This window comes from Carassius gibelio, chromosome B12 (genome assembly GCF_023724105.1).
Source record: "Carassius gibelio isolate Cgi1373 ecotype wild population from Czech Republic chromosome B12, carGib1.2-hapl.c, whole genome shotgun sequence".
NCBI classification, from domain to species: domain Eukaryota; kingdom Metazoa; phylum Chordata; class Actinopteri; order Cypriniformes; family Cyprinidae; genus Carassius; species Carassius gibelio.
In genome coordinates, this window is record NC_068407.1 from 8,827,784 (window position 1) to 8,842,997 (window position 15,214).

The 15,214-nt window shown below is 40.3% G+C and overlaps 1 protein-coding gene and 1 long non-coding RNA gene across 2 annotated transcripts in view; both read left to right on the plus strand.

The window, feature by feature from the left end:
* The window catches only part of myo1d (myosin 1D), a 113,340-nt gene that overhangs the window by 16,526 nt on the left and 81,600 nt on the right, over positions 1–15,214 (plus strand). The window lies entirely within an intron of this gene.
* LOC127969528 (uncharacterized) lies at positions 1,633–9,867 on the plus strand. Its single transcript, XR_008156320.1, has 3 exons — positions 1,633–2,393; positions 4,050–4,698; positions 9,646–9,867. It is a non-coding gene; the product is annotated as an uncharacterized LOC127969528 (long non-coding RNA).

The following is a 15,214-nucleotide window of genomic DNA, read 5'->3' on the forward strand; positions in this document are numbered from 1 at the left end:
CAGCCATTTTGAAAAGTACAGTATTCAGTCTAAACACTACTCCTCCTTCAAAATTGGTCCAATTCTTCTGAAATTTGTCTCAGATGTTCTTTGGACTGAGCCGCACAGAAATGACTGAACAGAATTTTTTGAACACTAGTGAAAAAAAAAGTTATGATGCTGTGAACTTACTGAGACTGACCTAAAATCGGTTGAGATGCTGTATCTCGGCCAAACTTTGATCAATCGATACCAAACTTGGTACACTTCATCTACACCATAACTTGGGGGTCCATGCTAAATTTGGGAACAGCGCCACCTATGGGTGTTGAGATACCAAAAATGCACTTTTTAGCTTATAACTTCTGAACAATTCATCAGAAAATTATGATCTTGATGTCTATGGTTTCTGTAGATCATTTCGAATCTGTGGATGTCAATTTTGTCAAGACCACCTGGACCACCCGTCCGCCATTTTGAAATTTGTCAAAAATTGCTCTAACTTTTGAACTACTGTACAAATCTTCACAAAAATCGATAGGCATCATCAACACCATGTGCCTGAGGTACCCCGGAAGTTAGAAGACAGCGCCACCTAGTGTTCAAGAGATATAACGATTCTTGCAAAACCCCTTATAACTACTGTAAATTTTGATCGATTTTTGATATTTTTATGTCATTTGATTCCGTGGGTTATGCCGATTCTGAGGATGTCTCAATTGTCATTTTCCAACATGGCGTCTGTCCGCCATATTGAATGGAATGAAATACAGTTTTTTCACTACTCCTCCCTGAAATCTTGTTCAATTTTGTTAAAAGTTTTATCAGATGAACTTCAGAACGGGCCTGACAGAAATGACAGAACGGATTTTTGATATTCGTTCCCGTTCCAGAGATGTACAGCTCCGAAGTTGACCGTGCCTGTGTTTGTTGATTTATGCTAATTAGCTTAGCATGCTAATTAACTAAAATGCTAACACTTTTCTATTCACTCTAATGGGTCTCTTGAGCAATCTGGTTAACTTTGACAATGTTAGCATTTTTTAGCGTAGCATGCTAATCTGGCTAAAATGCTATTTCGGGCTTGTGAGAGATCATTCTCACACCTTGACCTCTCTTCTGTGCCATGTAAATTGTGTGTCAACTAATGTGGCGCACTTAGCTAAGGCGTTGGTTCTGAACCTGTGAGGTTGTGGGTTCGAAACCTGTATGGGAAAAATTTAAAATTGGGTATAGAGTTGTCATTTCAATTCCTTTATTACATGGTTAAGAGCTGTACTAAAGTTTCTTAAAATGGGATCAAAAATAAGTGTGTTTTTGTAACTTCATTCTGCGTTCGTTCTCATCAGACCTTCTGATTTCACCTTATCTGTAATTCTGAATCTATCTGTTCTGTAAAAAGTGCTGAAAAAGTTGCTTGAAAAAACCTTAAAAGCCAAAGAGCAATAAGGGCTTGGCCCCAGAAAGGCTGCTTGCAGCTTTAATTAGGGGCCAAGCCCAGAGGGCTGTAGCCCCTATTGTATCTGTATGTTTTATTATTAGGGGCCAAGCCCAGAGGGCTGTAGCCCCTATTGTATCTGTACGTTTTCTTTATTATTATTATTATTATTCTTCTTCTTGGCCAATGGGGGTCTATGGCAGCCCTATGAAGGGAACATGGGAAAATGATGAAATTTGGCACACTTGTAGAGATGACCATTATTAGTAATCTGACCAACTTTGGGGTCTCTAGGACCAACTCTACAGCGCCACCACCAGTTCAAAAATTCAACATTCAAACATTAATAACTCTTGAACCACTTATTCTATGAAAATCAAACTTAGTACATCTATTTTGTCTCTTCAAGGAGATTCCATTCCATATCTTACATTAAGACTCCGCCCATTACAGTAGCGGCCATTTTGAAAAGTACAGTATTCAGTCTAAACACTACTCCTCCTTCAAAATTGGTCCAATTCTTCTGAAATTTGTCTCAGATGTTCTTTGGACTGAGCCGCACAGAAATGACTGAACAGAATTTTTTGAACACTAGTGAAAAAAAAAGTTATGATGCTGTGAACTTACTGAGACTGACCTAAAATCGGTTGAGATGCTGTATCTCGGCCAAACTTTGATCAATCGATACCAAACTTGGTACACTTCATCTACACCATGATCTGGGGGTCCATGCCAAATTTGGGAACAGCGCCACCTATGGGTGTTGAGATACCAAAAATGCACTTTTTTGCTTATAACTTCTGAACAATTCATCAGAAAATTATAATTTTGATGTCTATGGATTCTTTAGATCATTCCGGATCTGTGGATGTCAATTTTGTCGAGACCACCAGGACCACCCGTCCGCCATTTTGAATTTTGTCATAAATTGCTATATCTTTTGATCTATTGTACATATCTTCACAAAAATCGATAGGTATCATCAACAACATGTGCCTGAGGTACCCCGGAAGTTAGAAGACAGCGCCACCTAGTGTTCAAGAGATATAACGATTCTTGCAAAACCCCTTATAACTACTGTAAATTTTGATCGATTTTTGATATTTTTATGTCATTTGATTCCGTGGGTTATGCCGAATCAGATGATGTCTCATTTGCCATTTTCCAATATGGCGTCTGTCCGCCATATTGAATGGATTTAAATACAGTTTTTTCGCTACTCCTCCCTGAAATCTTGTTCAATTTTGTTCAAAATTTTATCAGATGAACTTCAGACCGGGCCTGACAGAAATGACTGAACAGATTTTTGATATTCACTCCCGTTCCCGACGTGTACAGCTCTGAAGTTGACCGTGCCTGTGCTGGTTGATTTATGCTAATTAGCTTAGCATGCTAATTAGCTAAAATGCTAACACGTTTCTATTGACTCTAATGGGTCTCCTGAGCTATCTGGTTAACTTTGAGCAACGTTAGCATTTTTTAGCGTAGCATGCTAATCTGGCTAAAATGCTGCTTCGGGCTTTTGAGAGTTAATTCTCACACCTTAACCTCTCTTCTGTGCCATGCAAACAGTGTGTCAACTAATGTGGCGCATTTAGCTAAGGCACTCGTCCCAAACCCGAGAGGTCGTGGGATCGAATCCGGGGTGGGTCAGGTTGATCTGATGTAACTCTCATTTTGGCCATTTTGCTCTGGCTACAGCCCTTCAGGGCTTGGCCCCGGTATCGCTGCTTGCAGCTATATTTAGGGGCCAAGCCCAGAGGGCTGTAGCCCCTATTGTATCTGTACGTTTTATTATTATTATTATTATTATTATTATTATTCTTCTTCTTCTTCTCGTCCAATGGGAGTCTATGGCAGCCCTATGAAGGGAACATGGGAAAATGATGAAATTTGGCACACTTGTAGAACTGGTCATTATTAGAGATCTGACCAACTTTGGGGTCTCTAGGCCAAACTCTATAGCGCCACCAGCAGTCCAAAAATTCAACATTCAAACGTTAATAACTCTTGAACCACTAATTTTATGAAAATAAAACTTAGTACATCTATTTTGTCTCTTCATGGAGATTCCATTCCATATCTTACATTAAGACTCCGCCCATTACAGTGGCGGCCATTTTGAAACGTACAGTATTCAGTCTAAACACTACTCCTCCTTCAAAATTGGTCCAATTCTTCTGAAATTTGGCTCAGATGTTCTTTGGACTGAGCCGCACAGAAATGACTGAACAGATTTTTGATTTTCGTCTTTGTTCAAAAGTTATTCAATTGTGAACTTAATGAGGCTGACCTAAAATCGGTAGAGATGCTATATCTCGGCCAAACTTTGATCAATCGATACCAATCTTGGTACACTTCATCTACACCATGATCTGGGGGTCCATGCCAAATTTGGGAATAGCGCCACCTATGGGTGTTGAGATACCAAAAATGCACTTTTTTGCTTATAACTTCTGAACAATTCATCAGAAAATTATTATCTTGATGTCTATGGATTCTTTAGATCATTCCGGATCTGTGGATGTCAATTTTGTCGAGACCACCAGGACCACCCGTCCGCCATTTTGAATTTTGTCATAAATTGCTATATCTTTTGATCTACTGTACATATCTTCACAAAAATCGATAGGCATCATCAACACCATGTGCCTGAGGTACCCCGGAAGTTAGAAGACAGCGCCACCTAGTGTTCAAGAGATATAACGATTCTTGCAAAACCCCTTATAACTACTGTAAATGTTGATCGATTTTTGTTATTTTTATGTCATTTGATTCCGTGGGTTATGCCAAATCAGATGATGTCTCATTTGCCATTTTCCAATATGGCGTCTGTCCGCCATATTGAATGGAATGAAATACAGTTTTTTCGCTACTCCTCCCTGAAATCTTGTTCGATTTTGTTCAAAATTTTATCAGATGAACTTCAGACCGGGCCTGACAGAAATGACTGAACAGATTTTTGATATTCGCTCCCGTTCCCGACGTGTACAGCTCTGAACTTGACCGTGCCTGTGCTGGTTGATTTATGCTAATTAGCTTAGCATGCTAATTAGCTAAAATGCTAACACGTTTCTATTGACTCTAATGGGTCTCCTGAGCTATCTGGTTAACTTTGAGCAACGTTAGCATTTTTTAGCGTAGCATGCTAATCTGGCTAAAATGCTGCTTCGGGCTTTTGAGAGTTAATTCTCACACCTTAACCTCTCTTCTGTGCCATGCAAACAGTGTGTCAACTAATGTGGCACACTTAGCTAAGGCACTCGTCCCGAACCCAAGAGGTCGTGGGATCGAATCCGGGTTGGGTAAGGTCGATCCAATGTAAGTTCCATTTCGGCCGTTTTGCTTCGTCCCACTCGTTGCTCTGGCTACAGCCCTTCAGGGCTTGGCCCCGGTATCGCTGCTTGCAGCTATATTTAGGGGCCAAGCCCAGAGGGCTGTAGCCCCTATTGTATCTGTATGTTTTATTATTATTATTATTCTTCTTCTTCTTCTTCTTCTTCTCGTCCAATGGGAGTCTATGGCAGCCCTATGAAGGGAACATGGGAAAATGATGAAATTTGGTACACTTGTAGAGATGACCATTATTAGTGATCTGACCAACTTTGGGGTCTCTAGGACCAACTCTACAGCGCCACCACCAGTTCAAAAATTCAACATTCAAACATTAATAACTCTTGAACCACTAATTCTATGAAAATAAAACTTAGTACATCTGTTTTGTCTCTTCATGGAGATTCCATTCCATACCTTACATTAAGACTCCGCCCATTACAGTAGCGGCCATTTTGAAAAGTACAGTATTCAGTCTAAACACTACTCCTCCTTCAAAATTGGTCCAATTCTTCTGAAATTTGTCTAAGATGTTCTTTGGACTAAGCCGCACAGAAATGACTGAACAGATTTTTGATTTTCATCTTTGTTCAAAAGTTATTCAATTGTGAACTTAATGAGGCTGACCTAAAATCGGTTGAGATGCTGTATCTCGGCCAAACTTTGATCAATCGATACCAAACTTGGTACACTTCATCTACACCATGATCTGGGGGCCCATGCCGAATTTGGGAACAGCGCCACCTATGGGTGTTGAGATACCAAAAATGCACTTTTTTGCTTATAACTTCTGAACAATTCATCAGAAAATTATGATCTTGATGTCTATGGATTCTTTAGATCATTCCGGATCTGTGGATGTCAATTTTGTCGAGACCACCAGGACCACCCGTCCGCCATTTTGAATTTTGTCATAAATTGCTATATCTTTTGATCTACTGTACATATCTTCACAAAAATCGATAGACATCATCAACACCATGTGCTGGAAGTACCCCGGAAGTTCGAAGACAGCGCCACCTAGTGTTCAAGAGATATAACGATTCTTGCAAAACCCCTTATAACTACTGTAAATGTTGATCAATTTTTGTTATTTTTATGTTATTTTATTCCGTGGGTTATGCTGAATCTGATGATGTCTCATTTGCCATTTTCCAATATGGCGTCTGTCCGCCATATTGAATGGATTTAAATACAGTTTTTTCGCTACTCCTCACTGAAATCTTGTTCAATTTTGTTCAAAATTTTATCAGATGAACTTCAGACCAGGCCTGACAGAAATGACTGAACAGATTTTTGATATTCACTCCCGTTCCCGACATGTACAGCTCTGAAGTTGACCGTGCCTGTGCTTGTTAATTCATGCTAATTAGCTTAGCATGCTAATTAGCTAAAATGCTAACACGTTTCTATTGACTCTAATGGGTCTCCTGAGCTATCTGGTTAACTTTGAGCAACGTTAGCATTTTTTAGCGTAGCATGCTAATCTGGCTAAAATGCTGCTTCGGGCTTTTGAGAGTTAATTCTCACACCTTAACCTCTCTTCTGTGCCATGCAAACAGTGTGTCAACTAATGTGGCGCACTTAGCTAAGGCACTCGTCCCAAACCCGAGAGGTCGTGGGATCGAATCCGGGGTGGGTAACGTCGATCCGATGTGAGTTCCATTTTGGCCATTTTGCTTCGTCCCGCTCGTTGCTTTGGCTACAGCCCTTCAGGGCTTGGCCCCGGTATCGCTGCTTGCAGCTATATTTAGGGGCCAAGCCCAAAGGGCTGTAGCCCCTATTGTATCTGTACGTTTTATTATTATTATTATTATTATTATTATTATTATTCTTCTTCTTCTCCAATGGGAGTCTATGGCAGCCCTATGAAGGAAACATGGGAAAATGATGAAATTTGGCACACTTGTAGAACTGGTCATTATTAGTGATCTGACCAACTTTGGGGTCTCTAGGACCAACTCTACAGCGCCACCACCAGTTCAAAAATTCAACATTCAAAGGTGAATAACTCTTGAACCACTTATTCTATGAAAATAAAACTTAGTACATATATTTTGTCTCTTCATGGAGATTCCATTCCATACCTTACATTAAGACTCCGCCCATTACAGTAACGGCCATTTTGAAAAGTACAGTATTCAGTCTAAACACTACTCCTCCTTCAAAATTGGTCCAATTCTTCTGAAATTTGGCTCAGATGTTCTTTGGACTGAGCCGCACAGAAATGACTGAACAGAATTTTTTGAACACTAGTGAAAAAAAAGTTATGATGCTGTGAACTTACTCAGGTTGACCTCAAATCGGTTGAGATGCTGTATCTCGGCCAAACTTTGATCAATCGATACCAAACTTGGTACACTTCATCTACACCATGATCTGGGGGTCCACGCCAAATTTGGGAACAGCGCCACCTATGGGTGTTGAGATACCAAAAATGCACTTTTTTGCTTAAAACTTCTGAACAATTCATCAGAAAATTATGATCTTGATGTCTATGGATTCTTTAGATCATTCCGGATCTGTGGATGTCAATTTTGTCGAGACCACCAGGACCACCCGTCCGCCATTTTGAATTTTGTCATAAATTGCTATATCTTTTGATCTATTGTACATATCTTCACAAAAATCGATAGGCATCATCAACAACATGTGCCTGAGGTACCCCGGAAGTTAGAAGACAGCGCCACCTAGTGTTCAAGAGATATAACGATTCTTGCAAAACCCCTTATAACTACTGTAAATTTTGATCGATTTTTGATATTTTTATGTCATTTGATTCCGTGGGTTATGCCGAATCAGATGATGTCTCATTTGCCATTTTCCAATATGGCGTCTGTCCGCCATATTGAATGGATTTAAATACAGTTTTTTCGCTACTCCTCCCTGAAATCTTGTTCAATTTTGTTCAAAATTTTATCAGATGAACTTCAGACCGGGCCTGACAGAAATGACTGAACAGATTTTTGATATTCACTCACGTTCCCGATATGTACAGCTCTGAAGTTGACCGTGCCTGTGCTGGTTGATTTATGCTAGTTAGCTTAGCATGCTAATTAGCTAAAATGCTAACATGTTTCTATTGACTCTAATGGGTCTCCTGAGCTATCTGGTTAACTTTGAGCAACGTTAGCATTTTTTAGCGTAGCATGCTAATCTGGCTAAAATGCTACTTCGGGCTTTTGAGAGTTAATTCTCACACCTTAACCTCTCTTCTGTGCCATGTAAATTGTGTGTCAACTAAGTGGCGCACTTCGCTAAGGCACTGGTCCCAAACCCGAGAGGTCGTGGGATCAAATCCGGGGTGGGTCACATCGATCCGATGTGAGTTCCGTTTCGGCCGTTTTGCTTCGTCCCGCTCGTTGCTCTGGCTACAGCCCTTCAGGGCTTGGCCCCGGTATCGCTGCTTGCAGCTATATTAGCGATTGTTTTTGGTAGAATTTTCGAGCAAAAACAATCGATCACTATGCAAGCCCTATGAAGGGAACATGGGAAAATGATGAAATTTGGCACACTTCTAGAGATGGTCACCAATAGTGATCTGACCAACTTTGGGGTCTCTAAGACCAACTCTACAGCGCCACCACCAGTTCAAAAATTCAGTTTTTAAACTTTAATAACTCCCGAACCCTTTGGTCTATCCAGATACGACTTAGTACACATGATTACTCTCTTCGTGGAGATTACACTCTATACCTTACATTAAGTCTCCACCCATTACAGTAATTGCTATTAATTTAATTAAGTGTTTCCGTTTAAACGCTACTCCTCCTTCAAAAGTGGTTTGATTTTTCTGAAATTTGCCACAGACGATCTTCAGACCGAGCCGCACAGAAATGACTGAACAGATTTTTGATATTCTTCTTTGTTCAAAAGTTATTAAATTGTGAACATAACGAGGTCGACCCAAAATCGGTTAAGAGGCTGTATCTCGGCCAAACATTGATCAATCGAAACTAAACTTGATACACTTCATCAACACCCTGATCTGAGGGTTCATGCCGAATTCGGGCACAGCACCACCTATGGGTCATGAGAAAGCATAAATGCACATTTTTCCTTATAACTTTTGAACACCTTCTTCTATCAAGATAAAACTTAGTACACCTGATTCCTCTCTTCACACTGATCACATTGAATAGTTTATATTAAGATTCCAGCCATTACAGTAACCCGCATTATGAAAAGTACAGTATTCAGTTTTTTCGCTACTCTTCCTTCAAATGTGGCCCAATTCTTCTCAAAATTTCCTCAGACGATCTTTGGACCGAGCCGCACGGAAATGACTGAACAGAATTTTTCGACCTACTGGTCAAAAAAAGAGTTATGATTCTCTGAAGTTAACAGTGTTAAACTGAAATTGTTTGAAAGGCTATATCTCGGCCGTACTTTGATCAATCGCCACAAAACTCGCTGCACTTCATCAACACTATGAACTGAGAATATATCCCAAAGTTGGGAACAGTGCCCCCTATGGGTCGTGAGATACCAAAAATTCACCATTCTGCTTATAACTTTTGAACAATTAGTTGGAAAATCATGATATTGGTCTCTGTCTATTCCTCGGGTCATTCCGAATCTATGGATGTAAATTTTGCCAGGATCAACTAAACTAACTGCCTGACATTAAAAATTGTGTCCTAAGTTTCTATATCTTTTCAACCCATGGAAAGATTTCTACTATAATCGGTAGGGATTATTAAAACCATGTTCTGGACATATCTCAGAAGTCTGAATTACAATTTACTCAACTTTCCATATCATGCTGCTTAAATTGCTAAGCAACTTTCTTCAGTGACCTCATTCTCACACCTTAACCTCTCTTCTGTGCCATGTAAACTGTGTGTCAACTAATGTGGTGCACTTCGCTAAGGCACCGGTCCCAAACCCGACAGGTCGTGGGATCGAATCCGGGGTGGGTAACGTCGATCCGATGGAAGTTCCATTTTGGCCGTTTTGCTTCGTCCCGCTCGTTGCTCTGGCTACAGCCCTTCAGGGCTTGGCCCCGGTATCGCTGCTTGCAGCTATATTAGCGATTGTTTTTGGTAGAATTTTCGAGCAAAAACAATCGATCACTATGCTAGCCCTATGAAGGGAACATGGGAAAATGATGAAATTTGGCACACTTCTAGAGATGGTCACCAATAGTGATCTGACCAACTTTGGGGTCTCTAAGACCAACTCTACAGCGCCACCACCAGTTCAAAAATTCAGTTTTGAAACTTTAATAACTCCTGAACCCTTTGTTCTAGACAGATAAAACTTAGTACACATGATTACTCTCTTCTTGGAGATTACATTCTATACCTTACATTAAGTTTCCACCCATTACAGTAATTGCTATTAATCTAATTAAGTGTTTCCGTTTAAACGCTACTCCTCCTTCAAAAGTGGTTTGATTTTTCTGAAATTTTCCACAGACGATCTTCGGACCGAGCCGCACAGAAATGACTGAACAGATTTTTGATATTCGTCTCTGTTCAAAAGTTATTCAATTGTGAACATAACAAGGTCGACCCAAAATTGGTTAAGAGGCTGTATCTCGGCCAAACATTGATCAATCGAAACTAAACTTGATACAATTCATCAACACCATGATCTGAGGTTTCATGCCGAATTCGGGCACAGCGCCACCTATGGGTCATGAGATAGCATAAATGCACATTTTTCCTTATAACTTTTGAACACCTTCTTCTATCAAGATTAAACTTAGTACACCTGATTCCTCTCTTCACGCTGATCACATTGAATAGTTTACATTAAAAATCCTGCAATTACAGTGAAGGCCATTAAGAAAAGTACAGTATTCCGTTTTTTCGCTACTCCTCCTTCAAATGTGGCCCAATTCTTCTCAAAATTTCCTCAGGCGATCTTTGGACCGAGCCGCACGGAAATGACTGAACAGAATTTTTCGACCTACTGGTCAAAAAAAGAGTTATAATGCTCTGAAGTTAACAGTGTTGAATCGAAATTGTTCGAGAAGCTGTATCTCGGCCGTACTTTGATCAATCGCCACAAAACTTTCTACACTTCATCAACACTATGAACTGAGAATATATCCCAAAGTTGGAAACAGCGGCTCCTATGGGTCATGAGATACCAAAAATTCACATTTCTGCTCATAGCTTTTGAACAATTAGTTGGAAAATCATGATCTTGGTGTCTTTCTATTCCTCGGGTCATGCCGAATCTATGGATGTAAATTTTGCCAGGATTGACTAAACTACCTTAAAATGCTAGGCAACTTTCTTTAGTGACCTCATTCTCTAACCATAACCTCTCTTCTGCAGCACACTGGATGTGTAACAACTCAGTGGTGCAGTCTGTTAAGTCGCTGGTTCAGAGATTCTGAGGTCATGGGTTCGAATCCAGGACAGTTAATGTTGTTTCTGAGTTCATGGGTTTGGATCAAGGGCAGTTAATGTTGCTTCTGTTCAAGCCTTTGCATTTCCTGAGTGTGTTTGCCTTCAATCAAAAATATGTTTTTGGTCTTTCTCATCTAAAGTTCTGTTCAATTTCAAACTTCTCTACTTCTGAACTGATCGGTTGTCCTGACGTACGCTCCGTTTCGGCCGTTTTGCTTCGTCCCGCTCGTTGCTCTGGCTACAGCCCTTCAGGGCTTGGCCCCGGTATCGCTGCTTGCAGCTATATTAGCGATTGTTTTTGGTAGAATTTTCGAGCAAAAACAATCGATCACTATGCCTGCCCTATGAAGGGAACATGGGAAAATGATGAAATTTGGCACACTTCTAGAGATGGTCACCAATAGTGATCTGACCAACTTTGGGGTCTCTAAGACCAACTCTACAGCGCCACCACCAGTTCAAAAATTCAGTTTTTAAACTTTAATAACTCCCGAACCCTTTGGTCTATCCAGATACGACTTAGTACACATGATTACTCTCTTCATGGAGATTACACTCTATACCTTACATTAAGTCTCCACCCATTACAGTAATTGCTATTAAGCTAATTAAGTGTTTCTGTTTAAACGCTACTCCTCCTTCAAAAGTGGTTTGATTTTTCTGAAATTTGCCACAGACGATCTTCGGACCGAGCCGCACAGAAATGACTGAACAGATTTTTGATATTCGTCTTTGTTCAAAAGTTATTAAATTGTGAACATAACGAGGTCGACCCAAAATCGGTTGAGATGCTGTATCTCGGCCAAACATTGATCAATCGAAACTAAACTTGATACACTTCATCTACACCATGATCTGAGGGTTCATGCCGAATTCGGGCACAGCGCCATCTATGGGTCATGAGATAGCATAAATGCACATTTTTCCTTATAACTTTTGAACAACTTCTTCTATCAAGATAAAACTTAGTACACCTGATTCCTCTCTTCACGCTGATCACATTGAATAGTTTACATTAAAATTCCTGCCATTACAGTAACCCGCATTATGAAAAGTACAGTATTCTGTTTATTCGCTACTCCTCCTTCAAATGTGGCCCAATTCTTCTCAAAATTTCCTCAGACGATCTTTGGACCGAGCCGCACAGAAATGACTGAACAGAATTTTTCGACCTACTGGTCAAAAAAAGAGTTATGATGCTCTGAAGTTAATAGTGTTGAATCGAAATTGAATGAGACGCTATATCTCGGCCGTACTTTGATCAATCACCACAAAACTCGCTACACTTCATCAACACTATGGACTAAGAATATATCCCAAAGTTGGAAACAGCGCCACCTATGGGTCGTGAGATACCAAAATTTCACATTTCTGCTTATAGCTTTTGAACAATTAGTTGGAAAATCATGATCTTGGTGTCTTTCTATTCCTCGGGTCATGCCGAATCTATGGATGTAAATTTTGCCAGGATTGACTAAACTACCTGTATGACATTAAGAATTTTTCATAAGTTGCTATATCTTTTCAAACCATGGAAAGATTTTTACAATAATCGGTAGGGATAATTAAAACCATGTTCTGGACATACCTCAGAAGTCTGAATTACAATTTACTGAACTTTCCATATAACGTTGCTTAAAATGCTAGGCAACTTTCTTTAGTGACCTCATTCTCTAACCATAACCTCTCTTCTGCAGCACACTGGATGTGTAACGACTCAGTGGTACAGTCTGTTAAGCCGCTGGTTCAGAGATTCTGAGGTCATGGGTTCGAATCCAGGACAGTTAATGTTGTTTCTGAGTTCATGGGTTCGGATCAAGGGCAGTTAATGTTGCTTCTGTTCAAGCCTTTGCATTTCCTGAGTGTGTTTGTCTTCAATCAAAAATATGTTTTTGGTCTTTCTCATCTAAAGTTCTGTTCAATTTCACACTTCTCTACTTCTGAACCGATCGGTTGGCCTGACGTACGCTCCGTTTCGGCCGTTTTGCTTCGTCCCGCTCGTTGCTCTGGCTACAGCCCTTCAGGGCTTGGCCCCGGTATCGCTGCTTGCAGCTATATTAGCGATTGTTTTTGGTAGATTTTTCGAGCAAAAACAATCGATCACTATGCAAGCCCTATGAAGGGAACATGGGAAAATGATGAAATTTGGCACACTTCTAGAGATGGTCACCAATAGTGATCTGACCAACTTTGGGGTCCCTAAGACCAACTCTACAGCGCCACCACCAGTTCAAAAATTCAGTTTTTAAACTTTAATAACTCCCGAACCCTTTGGTCTATACAGATACGACTTAGTACACATGATTACTCTCTTCATGGAGATTACACTCTATACCTTACATTAAGTCTCCACCCATTACAGTAATTGCTATTAAGCTAATTAAGTGTTTCTGTTTAAACGCTACTCCTCCTTCAAAAGTGGTTTGATTTTTCTGAAATTTGCCACAGACGATCTTCGGACCGAGCCGCACAGAAATGACTGAACAGATTTTTGATATTCGTCTTTGTTCAAAAGTTATTAAATTGTGAACATAACGAGGTCGACCCAAAATCGGTTGAGATGCTGTATCTCGGCCAAACATTGATCAATCGAAACTAAACTTGATACACTTCATCTACACCATGATCTGAGGGTTCATGCCGAATTCGGGCACAGCGCCATCTATGGGTCATGAGATAGCATAAATGCACATTTTTCCTTATAACTTTTGAACAACTTCTTCTATCAAGATAAAACTTAGTACACCTGATTCCTCTCTTCACGCTGATCACATTGAATAGTTTACATTAAAATTCCTGCCATTACAGTAACCCGCATTATGAAAAGTACAGTATTCTGTTTATTCGCTACTCCTCCTTCAAATGTGGCCCAATTCTTCTCAAAATTTCCTCATACGATCTTTGGACCGAGCCGCACAGAAATGACTGAACAGAATTCTTCGACCTACTGGTCAAAAAAAGAGTTATGATGCTCTGAAGTTAATAGTGTTCAATCGAAATTGTATGAGAGGCTATATCTCGGCCGTACTTTGATCAATTGCCACAAAACTCGCTACAGTTCATCAACACTATGAACTGAGAATATATCCCAAAGTTGGGAACAGTGCCACCTATGGGTCATGAGATACCAAAGACTCACATTTCTGCTTATAACTTTTGAACAATTAGTTGGAATATCATGATCTTGTCGTCAGTCTATTCCTCGAAACATGCCGAATCCATGGATGTAAATTTTGCCAGGATTAACTAAACTAACTGCCTGACATTAAGAATTGTGTCCTAAGTTTCTATATCTTTTCAACCCATGGAAAGATTTCTACTATAATCGGTAGGGATTATTAAAACCATGTTCTGGACATATCTCAGAAGTCTGAATTACAATTTACTCAACTTTCCATATCATGCTGCTTAAATTGCTAAGCAACTTTCTTCAGTGACCTCATTCTCACACCTTAACCTCTCTTCTGTGCCATGCGAACTGTGTGTCAACTAATGTGGCGCACTTCGCTAAGGCACCGGTCCCAAACCCGAGAGGTCGTGGGATCGAATCCGGGGTGGGTAACGTCGGTCCGATGGAAGTTCCGTTTTGGCCGTTTTGCTTCGTCCCGCTCGTTGCTCTGGCTACAGCCCTTCAGGGCTTGGCCCCGGTATCGCTGCTTGCAGCTATATTAGCGATTGTTTTTGGTAGAATTTTCGAGCAAAAACAATCGATCACTATGCAAGCCCTATGAAGGGAACATGGGAAAATGATGAAATTTGGCACACTTCTAGAGATGGTCACCAATAGTGATCTGACCAACTTTGGGGTCTCTAAGACCAACTCTACAGCGCCACCACCAGTTCAAAAATTCAGTTTTGAAACTTTAATAACTCCTGAACCCTTTGTTCTAGACAGATAAAACTTAGTACACATGATTACTCTCCTCTCGGAGATTACACTCTATACCTTACATTAAGTCTCCACCCATTACAGTAATTGCTATTAAGCTAATTAAGTGTTTCCATTTAAACGCTACTCCTCCTTCAAAAGTTGCTCAATTTTCCCGAAAATTGCCACAGACAATCTTCGGACCAAGCCGCACAGAAATGACTGAACAGA